Source organism: Vidua chalybeata, chromosome 9 (genome assembly GCF_026979565.1).
Source record: "Vidua chalybeata isolate OUT-0048 chromosome 9, bVidCha1 merged haplotype, whole genome shotgun sequence".
In the NCBI taxonomy this organism is placed as follows: domain Eukaryota; kingdom Metazoa; phylum Chordata; class Aves; order Passeriformes; family Viduidae; genus Vidua; species Vidua chalybeata.
The window spans coordinates 19,877,418-19,890,830 of NC_071538.1; the positions used below are offsets into that span (position 1 = coordinate 19,877,418).

Below are 13,413 nucleotides of genomic sequence, written 5' to 3' on the forward strand. Positions count from 1 at the left end.
CTCAGATCATATTGATGTTGCGGGTAAATGATGTTTTAGCTCAGTGAGCTGCTGGAACAACACTTAGTTGCTCTCTGAATTACTGCACTTCCTAGACATTTTGTACTTCAGGAATATGAGCAAAGTTTCAGCCTCTGGTTTTCTAACATTACAGTTTGAAATGTTACAGTAGCAGTTTAGGAAGAGCTCCTTGCTTCCACAGTAAACTTTTCCAGTGAGTATTTTAGTTTGTTTGCTATATTTCATTGACATTTGTGTGTGCATACACACATGTGCATGCACACATTTCATTGCTAATTTAGAAAGCACAGGGTGAGAATATGATCATAATGTATCAAAAATAATCCAGGAGAAAGAGCAGTAAAGCATGTAGCCTGAAAACCTTCCATCAAACATCTTGAAGTTGCTGTGGCTATTACACTGACCTACATGAGTTGTTATTGCCATTTGGCTGTGAATTATTAACAATCAGCAAAAAGATTTTGCATCCTTTCAACTCCAGCTTTGTCTAGATACTCTAAGATAAAAACGGTTTACACTCAAAGCTAGTTAGAAAACATCTGTGAGCACCCCAGCACTCTGCTTCTAGTGGTAACCCTGTTAGTGCTCCACATAACTGCATGTAACCACTCAGCATGACAACCTCTTGCATTTCTCTTTATGAATAATTTTGTTATACCACATCCATTTTCATGTGTTCTTTAGTACAGCACACGACTACATTTATTAGAGTCCCCACCAGAGAATTATTCTTCTTGTTATCCTTAATGGTGCTGTGTATTGCTCTCTGTGGATTGTAAGCTTGGCACTTTTCAAATCCCATTCGCTAGGGGTTTTTTCCCATTATTTTCTTTAAAATTCCACCAAAGAATTTCACGGGTGGCAAAATAAATATATGACATGTATATCAAAAGCAAATTTATCAGAACAAATGGAAGAATTTCAGGTGATTGTGGGATGAAAATGGAATGAAAGCTGAACTCTGTAACCTTGATGTAACATTTTATGTGGAAAGTTGCGATTTTTTCAACCAAAATTTAAATTTTCTCTTGAATGACAAATGAGAACAAAAATGGGACCTATCCACAAAATTTTATTTGTCCCAGTTACCAATTTAATTACCATGTAAATTGGAAAATTGAGAAAAGGGTAGAAAAAAAGACTCAATATACTGCTCTACTTTTATTAAACTGGCAAAAAAGACAGAATTTGAGGGAGAAAGTATTGCTACTTTTGGTGGACTGTCATATCTCTAAATCTGGTTTTATTAGAAAATATCATGAACTGCAGGGCACCCTTTAATGTTCCCAGGCATGTCACAGAGATTTGTAGGTGAGGACCATGATCCAAGCTCCTTCCTCTTTGCTAAGCTAATAAGGATGATACACATTGGGAAATTGAGGTGTCAGGGAAAAGGTTCTTCAGCAAAGTCATAATTATAAAAACAATGAGTCATCAGGCAGAGATGATGACATTACACCAAAAGTCCAGAAGATCTTAAGTATAAATTGGCTGGGCTGCTGGCAAAAGACGAGCTCGTACTTGATAAAGGTTCTGTTTCAAAGGAGTTGGACCACGGGAATAGTGTCCCTTCAGTGCATAACTGTCATCTCAGAATGATCAAGGAATTAGAGTCTTGAATCATCCATCACATATCTGACCAGGTGAATTTGGTAAACTGATTCAAATAGGAAACTAGGTCTTAATCTCTTGAGATTCAGCACAGCTCTGTCGGTACTACAGCAAAGTAAGGAAAGCCACCTGACACAAGGTAACTGCAGGCAGAGCCAGCCTTTGGCAAGCTTCTTCATGACAAGCTACTAAGGAAGCCAAGTGGTTAGGAAGAGATACTGCTGGGGTAAAAATTTGTGCAGCAGAAAGCTGAGTATGGCATTCAGGTCAATTTTCTGCATAGCTAAAGGCTAACTATTGAAGGCTTCTTCTATTTCATGGCCTGTTAATGCTCTGGGAGGTCCAGGAGCAGTGAGATGGCAGCATCTGCAGGGTATGGAGGAGTATTTATCTCAGGACAAAGTAGGATAATGATAATATGCTAAGGCATCACAAGCAGCTATGCAAAAAGACCCAAAATTAATTGTTGACAATGGTAATGTACATCAACATAGAAAATACGAACCTTTTATGCCAAGAGCAAGAACTAAAATAGCAAACAAAACCCCAGTAAAATCTACAGCTGCCAGAAGAAAGGAATAAAGAAGTGTTGGGTGAGTGAGATATAATGAATAACAATCAGACTGTTTGAATGCTCTGAAAAGACTATTTATTCTAGAAGGGAGACGAACAAGATGAGGACATATTGGAAGCATGCTATTGAATGGCAGAGACAAAGTAAATCATGTCTTTCCTATCATGAAAAAGAGCCCAAGAAAAATCCATAATGAATTTAAAAGTTGGAGAATTCAAAATATTCGGTACCATTTATAGCCACTGGACATACACGGCACAAAAAACTTTCCAATATATAAAACTCATGCAACTTCTACAGAAGCAAACAAAAAAAGCCAGTTATCAGAACTGAGTTTAAAAAACACTGTTAAAGGAGTAATAAAGTACTTTCTTCCAAATTTAAACCAATCTCAGAACATTATGTATTATCAATGCATTGAATTGGGAGAAAAATCATCCCACACCTTCCTAGTGTAGGACAAATGAAGATACTTGTTATCTCAAGTGTCTGCCATGGATCACTGTCAGAGACAAATCTAAAGTCCTTTCCAGAGTGCAGACAGCCACATTTCTTTGTTTTGATTGTATTCTTTCAATTTGCCAAGCAGGCAAGTCAACACAGCAGAATCAGTAACCAGCTAATAGAAGGTGAATGTTAAACTATCTGCTGTCACTAAATAATTATATATTCACAATGCTCACAATGGAGAAAGTGGTTATTTTGCTACGCGGACTATAATTCAGACCCTCCCTTGCACTCTTCTGGCTGTGAGAAACAGTCCACTCCTCCAAGTGCTGCAGATGCTGATACTTCAGCCCTTCACAGAGACTATTTCTCACACACACGAGGACTTGTTTAGCTACATCACACAGAAGAACTCAGTGCCTGCACAGCACTACAGACTTGATTTGATTTGGTATGAAAGCTGCTAGTCACCTTAGGACCTCTACTTCAAGAACATAAAAATGAGTATTACAATATTTTGAAATACACTTTTCACTGTAAATTCCTAAATAATATGCTTTGATACTCATAAAAGAAAAATAGTTGTCAAAATAGTAATCTTTTCTATAAAATTACTATAGAAATTCCATATGGTTCAGGTTTTGTATAGGAGAATCCAAAACCTGCTGCAGTCCATGTAGAGGGGACATCTGGACCTTTCGTTCACACTCCAGAGCCACACATTCATTAAAAATAAGTAAGGCTATAGTTTGTAAAATCTCAAAGAAAAAAAATCATAATACAAAACAAGTGAAACTAATGCAGAAAGAGTTGCTTGATTTTGGAAGGAGGATGAAAAAATGACGCAAAATATAAACTGTCCTGGCCATCTCAAAATGGACAAACTCTGAAACCAAAAGTGAGATATTCAATGTTAGCATCTGTAACTAATTCACTAAAAAATATAGCAAAGGTGAGGAACAATATTAACTAAAATCTAGCAAGGATTTCCCAGACTACAACATGCCTCCCTGGGAGAAGATGTGTGAAAGCCTGGCTATACAGGGTAGGGAAGGTTAAGACAGGTACATCATAATCAACACATGGGGCTGGGTTGTGAGGATTCAAACTTTCATGAAATACAGTTGTAAGAGCAATTCAGAATACATTTCCATGGCAGCTTGCAATTAGACAAAGTGTGTACTGTTAAACACTGCAGACAAGTTTCAATAATAACTGCAAGTTTCTTGACCCAAATGCAGTGGCAGTCATGAAGTATTCTGTAGATCCATCATTTTTGTGAACAAGTATGAAAGGATTATAATGAACTTTTGAAAATTAATTAATAGGATGCTTAAATCATTACTTTCCTAGTAGAGCAGAATTCAACTTCTCAGTAAAAGTTTAAACAAAGTTTAAAGCTGGTCATCCCTAAGGCAAAAAACTGGTCTACTGCTATCAGTAAAAGAAGGAAAAATTGGAAGTTCTTCAAGAACATCACAATGCCTCTGGAAGATTATCCATGAAAGGTTTACAGATTAGTTGCACAGGACCTTGCAGTCCTGCATTTTATCAGTCTGGATAAAGACTAAGGTAGGAGCTGAAAATCACATTGCTCAGCTCCTACCTTAGTCTTTATCCAGACTGATAAAATTAAGTTTTAAACAATTTTGCTGTGAAAACTTCCATAAGAAAGGTATAGGACTTAAGTGTCCTATGGTGAGAATTCTTACTAACTTACCATGATACATTTTTCTAAAGATACTGAGAGGTTCTTGGATCAAAAGCTCTATCTACACATATAATATAACTGTATGTTAACAGCAATAAAAACCTGCTTGGATAAAAGAATTTTTTTTTGTTTGCATCTTTAATTGAGAGAACTGCAGGGTTAAGCAATACTAACGCCTTCAAAATTTCAACAGAGAGAATTCAGTTTGCCCCTACAGTGCCATCCACATGGTACACAGTAATATGCAAAAACATACATATTTGTAAGATTTAAATCTAGAAGTCAATTTACAAATGGAAGTATTTTCCTTCTTTCAAATGTACAGGAATACAGTCCATTCATAAATAAACTGTTAAAAGATTGCACTAGGGTTCAGATGCCACACCAGCCACCATCTCTGCAAGACAACTGGCCTACTTGGCATCCCCAGTGTTCTGCAAACTGCTCAGATACCTCTAGAAAAATAAAAGAAGCATCTGAGAACATTGGGGAGTAATGAGCAGTGATCTACTTGTTATGAAATGTATTAATCATATGGCTTGGAGGAGAGGTAACAGATGACTTCATTTAACAAGATGGTTACAGTGACTCACTGCCAGGAATGGAAAGAGGTGACCAAGCCAATCAGCTGACTTTCCACTCCAACATTCCTTACCCTATCAGAGTGCCTTGGCATCTCTGCCACCCTGGGGGATTGGGCAACAGCTGCACCCCAAACACATTGTGCCCACCTTTTTCCCAGTGTACGAAGAGCAAAAAGGTCAGTATTTCTTCTTGACCACAATCCATGACCTAAACCATGATAGGACAGAAGACATGAGAAAGTGGTTCCAGTCCATTTTAAAGCTCTGATTTGCTTTGTCCATGATGCTCCATATTGCTGACACAGGCAAGAGCTGACGGGAGATGGAGAAAACTGTATTCCAAAGCAAACGGATCTATCCGTTGGCCTCTCAGGAGGAGCTGGCTATATATCCTGGAATGCCTAATGTTCAGAAAATTTATCTTGGTAAAGGCTCAGGAAAATGTATGTTTTTATTTTACCCTAAGTAAAAATATTGGTCAATGTGAAATTAAAAAGTGAAAATAATACTCCCCCTTGTAAAAAAATTCCAGCCTCCTACACTGACTGTATCTTGTAGACGTCTAAAACAAATAACATGAATTTTATGTGGTTTTTTTCTACTAACATTTTATTGGTATTTATAATGTAGTACAGAGAGACTTTTAAGAGGGAAAAAGGCAAGTTACAATAACACACCAAAGCATTTAGAAAAGGCTGTGGTTGCAGAGGACACAGACCATGCTACCTTCCTCTTTCTTTCAAGGTGAGTAACAGAAAACAGCACGCAAGCAATCCAAATCCTTTCTGTTGCCACTGAGGCACACAGTGGCATAGAAATAACATATTTCAGATGGTCACCTTTTCACACTTCATATTCTGATTCTAGCAAAAGAACTAGGTCTACAGAATGCAGAAATAGTATGTGTAGATCATCATTAATACAATGGTAGCAAACAATCAAAAAAGCACCAAAATACAGTAGGCTGTGTTTGGCTCAAAAAGTAGTAATAAGTAGAAGGGTGAGTAGCCTGTGTGATAGTCCTGTATCCTAACAGAGTTCTGAGCTTGAGCCAAGTGTCAGTAACTGCACTGTCTGCAAAGGTGAAGCTTGTAACCATGGTTTTAAATCTCTGACCAGGTACCCAAGATATGTTTGAGATGTACAAATGTTCATGGCACTTGTTGAATATAGCAGATTTTATATCTGAGTGTGTGATTGATGTTAGCCAGTTAATCCTTTAAAATTCCCATAAATTAGCTCTTGAGACTTCCCTTCAGTAGAGCATTGGGTAGTTTGTTATTTAAATTTTACAGTTATCGATACCTAACAACCTTTCCAGCTGCCAGTGTCATCTATTACAGTCTTAATCAGGAAAATTTAAGTAAGACCTCCTTCCAGCCTTGAGAATAATGGCCTTGAAAGCAAAAGCTCTGGTATCTTATTTCAAATCCAGTGGTTGTCCCTATGATCTCTCAAGGAATATCTGGTCATGTGGACTTAGATTAGACAGGGAGTTAAATACATAGCTGTCTTTGTAATACTGCATACAGAAAGTGATGGGCCTACATCAAGCTAGCTTAAAGATTCAGCTATCTAACACCCCAGGGTGGGGTGTGAGGAGCTCCTGTTATTCCACTGGGTGATTGTACTGAATTCTAAATCATAGTTCCATTATATTTGAGAAATTGTGGCAGTCCAGTAAATTTCCCACTGGATGAAAAAAGGAATCATCACCTCCATTTTTTAAAAAGGGAAATAAGGAAGACCTGGGGAGCTACAGGCTAGTCAAGTCTCACCTCTGTGCCCATCACAAGCACAGAGAGGATCCTCCAGAAAACTATGCTAAGGCACATGGAACATAAGGAGACTGGCTGATGACAGCCAACATAGCTTCGTTAAAGGCAAATTTGCCTGATAAATTTGATGGCTTTTGATGACAGGGTTACAGCTTCGGTGGATAGGGAAGTACAACTGATGTCATCTACCTGGACTTGTGCAAAGTATTTGACACCACCCTATCATGAGATCCTTGTCTCTAAACTGGGCAGGCATAGATTTGATGGATGGACTACCTGGTGGATAGGGAATTGGCTGAGTGGCCACGTTCAAAGAGTTGTGGTCAACATCTCAATGTCCAGGTGGAATCCAGTAAGTAGTAACTGGTGGTGATCCTCAGGGGTCAGTATTGGGACCGGCCCTGTTTCACAGCTTTGTCAGTGACACGGACACTGGGATCAAGAGCACCCTCATCGGTGACAATGACACTGAGCTGTGTGGTGTGGCCGACACGCTGGAGGGAAGGGATGCCACCCAGAGGGACTCTGACAGGCTGGAGAGCAGGGCCCCCGTGAACCTCGTGAAGTTCCCCAAGGCCAGAGCAAGGTCCTGCTCCTGGCTTGGGGCAATCCCAAGCACTAACAGGGCTGGGCAGAGAACGGATTGAGAGCAGCCCTGAGCAGGACTGGGGGGGTTTTGGCTCCACGTGAGCCAGCAATGTGCACTCGCAGCCCAGAGAACCATCCCTATCCTGGGCTGCAGCTGAAGCAGCGTGGCCAGCAGGTGGATGGAGGGGATTCTCCCCCTCTGCTCTCATGAGACAATGTATAGAGTGCTGTGTCCAGCTCTGGGGCCCCAACATAAGAAAGACGTGGACCTGTTGGAATGAGTCCAGTTGAGGGCAACAAATATGATCAGAGGGCTGGAGCACCTCTCCTGTGAAAACAGGCTGAGAGAATTGGAATTGTTCAGCCTGGAGAAGAGAAGGATTTGGGGAGAGCTTAGAACCCCTTCCAGTACCTGAAGGGTTTGCAAGAGAGCTGGAGAGGGACTTTTCACAAGGACAAATAGTGATAGAACAAGGGGAAATGGCTTTAAACTGAAAAAGGATAGGTTTAGATTGGATATTAGGAAGAATTTTTTTACTGGTAGTATGGTGATGAACTGGAACCAGCTGTCTGGAGCAGTTGTGGATGCCCCATTCCTGAAAGTGTTCAAGGCCAGGCTGGGTGGGGCTCTGAGCAACCTGGAGTAGTGGTAGGTGACCCTGCCCTTGGCAGTGGCATTGGAACTAGATGATCTTTAAGGTCCCTTCCAACCCAAACCACTCTATGATTCTGTGATATACAATGAACAGTTGTTTTCCTTCCAGTACAAGACAATATAACCATTGCTTAGCTCAAGTTGTTTCAGTAAATACAGGGTACTAAAGCAAGTTTAGATTAAGTTATATTAATGCCCACAGCTCCCGATCAAGCATGTTTCCACCATAATGCCCTTAAAAGTTTTATGTTTGTGTATTAAGCCAGAAGTTCTTTCACAGATCTGCTTTTTTAGAGCCACAGTCAAAATAAAGATATTAAAGTAATAAAGGCCTGGAATCCAATAATAATATGTTAATTCCAATACCACAGAATGGTAAAATTCCTTCACATTTCAGCAAACAATCTTTCTTACTTTCTTAGGCTGTGATGACTAAGGCAGTCTCTGAGGGGGTGGAAAGGCATGTAGAAATGTTCTGGGTTGCAGCTTGTTAACTATTCCAATGGAAGCAGTCTACTGCCTCTAATGAGCTCACTGTTTTAAAACAAAGATACTGCACCAACTGTAGAGCTCGCTGGTGCCACCAATTAGTGAAAATATAAGCTTGGTTATTGTTCCTTCTAAGGTAAAACTGTCATTTGAGAGCATCAAAGCCACTCTCATCATTGCTGAAAGCACACTTCACTATACCATCTCTGTGAAAAATTATCCAGAGGATGGAAAAATAAAAATATATAGTATATTAAAAATAATGCTACAACGGCTGCTATCCAGATGCAGCTGTTAGCTCTTACTCTTCTATAAAGGGTCTTTTCCAACAAATGATTCTATTTCCGATAAATGATTCTATTATTCAATTTTCTTAAGCATGAAAGCTTGTAAATGTGTGACTTTTATATTGGACTGCCTGTCTGCAAGGCATAATGTTTGATTTAGTGCATTAGTTTAACATTAGACATTAGGACAAAGAAAAAGATGGAAGATTCTGATATAGTGTCAGACACATCAACACCACCTTTCTCACACAACAGAGAAAGTCAGTCTGAGACTAAGAAAGAGGCTGTTACTGGAACCAGTAGGAAAATGATGACCATGCTAAATCACTGCACAATTTGATAGACACACAGAAAATGGGGAAGCCCTTGGGAAAGCAGCTCAAGGGTTTAGGACAAAAAGCACCTTAAGAGCAGAACCTGAACAGGGAAGAAACATTGAAATACTCCCAGGTACAAGCTCAAAAAGCAACCCAAGTAAAACAACTAGGACAAAAATAAGTGGCAGGCTGTGTCACAGACATTTTTATCCCAAAACTAAAGAGAATGAGAAGATGAATTAGAAACACATTAGGTTCTGCTCATATGACAAACTGAAATCTCCACAAGAAAAACATATATGGGCTTTGGAGCTTGTTTAGCTCCTCAGGGTGCAAGAGAGGCAGTCCTGATTGAGAACCTATAACTGACCATTAATTCCTTAGTTCTGTCCCCAAGGAAGAAGTAGAAATCACAACATTAAATAGCACTTTACCTCTTTGAGGCTGGAGCTATTCATTTACCCTCTGGCACATATATTCATACACCTTCCTTCATTGATTGGCCAGGTTGCTCCATCTAGGAAGTGAAAAGGAGGCAAAATTCTAGAACATTTCTGCCTTCTGTACAGAAAAGATATAATATTTACTTAGGAACTAGCTTTCTTTAAGTAACCCATGCCCCAAAAAGAGATAACGTTTACATTATAGTTTTGCACATGGTAATTGACATTTGCTTTCATTTTATAAGACAACCTGGTTTAAACCAAACAACATCTGAACCATCTCAAACTGCTGGAAACCACAGTTCATTGGGAATTTTCCAATGACATTTGCTTGTCAAAAATGCTGGTTCATCAAAATCTATAAATTGTCCCCAGAGTATTTCAGCCAACACGTGGTGACATCCTGTCTGTTAGGCAGGTCTTAGAATGTCTGGCTTCTTGCCAGCCTGTCTGCTGAGCTGTTGGGAAGCCCAGTTTCCCAGACTGCTGCATGCCCTTCCACTGAAGTTCTCAGTACTGGTACTTACCTGCAAGCCTTTGCCAACCTCAGTCAAACCAGAGCTTTTGGGATCAAGGACCCTTGCCTCATGCCCAAAATGGCTTGCACTGTACCTTGTAGGTATCTGCAGGATGACATCTGCCATCATACTGAATCCCAAAGCTTTCAGATGCCCACTTCTGAAATCTGTTCAGGCTGCCTGTCTTCAATACTGCTCCAAAATCTGGGAACAAAGTGGACTAGAAATCTTCTGTCCTTGCTCTCAGGACAGATACTACAGTGGACTGTCACCCTGGAAGCCCCAGAACCAACAAAATTCCTTCCAATTTGATTCTTCTCTGCAAACCACAGCACTAAAACTGACCAAAATTATGTCAGACGCCATCAGTCAGTCCAGCATTCCCTGCAGCACAGTTAATTTCAGATATATCATGTTTCCTGTGGTTTTGGCTTTTGTCAAAAATGGGGGGTAGTTCTCCCCTCTTCCTTCCTCCAACCTCAAAGAAAACATTAAAATCTGTGGAAGAATGATTTTTTTTCCCAGTGAGCTCTACCTGCAGAAGCAACATATTTGGCTATTTCATGACAGTATCCAGAGATCTCTGTAATGCAGACATTGGTATTTCCAGGTCTGTTTTCTACAGCTCTTCTCTATTAGGAAGAGATTTATTTTCCTTTCACCAGACAGAGGAGAATGCACCTTGCCCTGCAGAGGCATTTTTAAGTTTCAAAATAGCCCCTTCTATTTCCAGCATTTTCTTTGAGATTGCTTCAGTCAGTGCTTGACAAAGGGCTGGTGCAGAAGCCCCAGGAAATCATAATTTTCCAAAACCTTTATGCTAAGTCTCTCAACTCATGCTACAGAAGCTAATACAGTACGAACAACACTCATCCTATTAAACCTTTGGGTTCTTGTGTCTAAAAATTAATTCCTTCAGGGTTTGTTTCTAGGTATCATGTGCTCAGTCCAGGATACATAACATTTTGTCAAAAATATGAAGAAAAAAGCAAAAGTATCTTTGAGAAGTATAACTGAAAGACTGCCAGGGAGCTCACAGAATGTCAAAATGGTGTGCAATATGCTGGGACTTGTCTTCCTTTTCAGTTAACTGAGCGTTAGGCATAATTCAGAGCCTGATTCAATACAAAATACACTGTCAGTTACTCTACAGTAAAAGCTTGCACAAGGATTCTGTAACACCGAGCCTGAGTGAGTTCTTTGCTAAACCATGCCCCCAAGATTCCCAGTATGCATATGTAAGCATGGCTGGAAATGGGGAAAGAAAAGGGGACAGACTCCTTACCACTGATAGGTGTAGCAGACCAGAAGGTCACAGTGGAGGGTGGGAGGAAGCACTGTTCTGCTCCATTTGGGCAGAAGAATTTTGTGTTTGTTCAGAAGCATAAGAAACTTTGAAACACCATATAAGGGCTGGGACTCAGGCCCTGCTGGAAAAAACCTGCTGGAGCTGAGCTCTGTGCATAACTCATATGAACATTAATGAGAGTTAAATGCACGCATTGAAAGAAGAATAGACCCCTTAGTGATTTGTCAAGATAAAATTCAAAATAACTTTGAATGCTCAGAGGTAAATATTAGGTTTAGGAATTAAAAACAGCAGAAGTAGTGGAACAATTGCCTATAATGAGATCCAGGAACAATCTACCCACTGTACCAGGTTTTCATTAGAGTTATGGCCTGCAGCCATACCACCTTGAGCTGTGATCTTAAAAGCTAAGACCAGTTGGGCTGCTTAGCATTTGGAAGAGAGACCTCCAAGAAAGCTTACCACTGCAGGAACAGCTTAGTGATGCAATAGACAATGTTTTTCCTTCTGATTCAGTATTGGATTCAGGTGTAAGGAGATCTGAAGGTCTTTTGTGTGAGATCCAGATCTGAGGATCTGATGATCTGTGATCAGTAAAGCATGCCTGTTATTTCCCATGAGTGTGCAATGGCACTTTGAAAAGGCTACTGCATTTCACTGTAGAGGTGGTTGCATGTCAGTAATAGATAAAAGCTGCCAATAGAATGTAATGATCAACTTCACAGTGAAGTTGAAAAGCTAAATATGCCAATATGGGGTAAGTAGTTTAAGTCACAAAAGCTCCAGAGAGGTGCTAAGAAATGTTTGCTGTATTTTTAAAAGGGTGTGCATACACCCTAAAAACACTGTTCCATCTCAGAGCTTTGCAGAGGGAGGGCACTTTTAACCCTGGGTTTACTGTTGATGTTACCACATTCATAATTATGTAACACCTGCATGCACAGCTGAGCTGCCTCTACAGCAGCACCTGAACCATCAGAGCCCACAAAACCAGTTTTAGGAGCAGCTCCCAAGGAAGCTCAGTTGTCCAGCTGACTGGGAGAACAGCAGACCTGTCCTGTCCCCACTCTTAAATCCCTCAGGTGTTAGCCCTGCAAGGAATCAGGTGTATTGAGTTGTAGACAATAAATAGTTCCCTATATCTGAATTGATGGGATACTCACAGTGCAAAAAGTTAAAGATGCACCTGTGTCCAAAAAATGAAAGCATAAATGAGCAGTACAGCTACATATATTCTAATTGATGTTCTTGACCTATTAACCTCCCTGGTTGTCACTGTACTAACATTGTTTTGTTTATCCATGTAGGACATGATCCTGCATACTTCTGAGAGCCCTTGAGTCTGTAGTGCTCAAAGGGCTGACATCATCAGGAATTCACTGAAATACATCAATTGGGGTTCATTGAATTCAATGATTTGAGAGCATTTGGCATCCCTTAGGAAGCAATTAGCACCTTCCAGAAAAGGGGCCTCAGACAATCAGGTCTAGGAAGTTCAGACAGGTTTTCCTCTGGGTTTTGGGACAGTTACTATATGTATATAATAAATACCTGCTTTAATTTTTTGGTTCAATTTTAAAATGCAATTTTAAACTAAGCTTGAGCTGTCTATTAACATTTGGTATCATGCTAGAACTGGACACAGCAAGTCTCTGATACTTGAGTAACCTATTGGTGATTTGCCAGAACTGAACTGCTAAATTTATTTAATATGGACTTTTTTCATAATATGACCCAAACCAAACATCTCTCCCCTTTAGTGTGATGCTTTTATTTGCATTATGTAGCTGAATAAAATGGTCTGTTTGAGATATCCATACAATTTACAGAGTAGTTGCTCATCCCTGACTTGTTGCAGAGAAGAAAGCCATGAGTTTGTTGGCTTTTAGACTCCAGGCTCTGTCACGACTTGTGCTTGTACGCAGGCCGAATTTGCTTGGTATTCCAGAGTTACCACTGACTGCATGGGAACGAGCAGGGTCACATAAACCAGCTGGAGATACATGTTCGTGGGGAGGAGGGAAAGTGTCAGCATACACTACTCACTGTCTTATATCAAAAACTCTTCCAACTCACTGTAC

General features: G+C 40.0%; 1 long non-coding RNA gene across 1 annotated transcript in view; it reads right to left on the reverse strand.

The window, feature by feature from the left end:
• LOC128792463 (uncharacterized) overlaps positions 1–13,413 on the reverse strand; it is a 361,852-nt gene that overhangs the window by 220,459 nt on the left and 127,980 nt on the right. Inside the window, exon 9 of the long non-coding RNA XR_008432418.1 lies at positions 9,497–9,579. This is a non-coding gene — a long non-coding RNA (uncharacterized LOC128792463). The remainder of the gene's footprint in view (positions 1–9,496; positions 9,580–13,413) is intronic.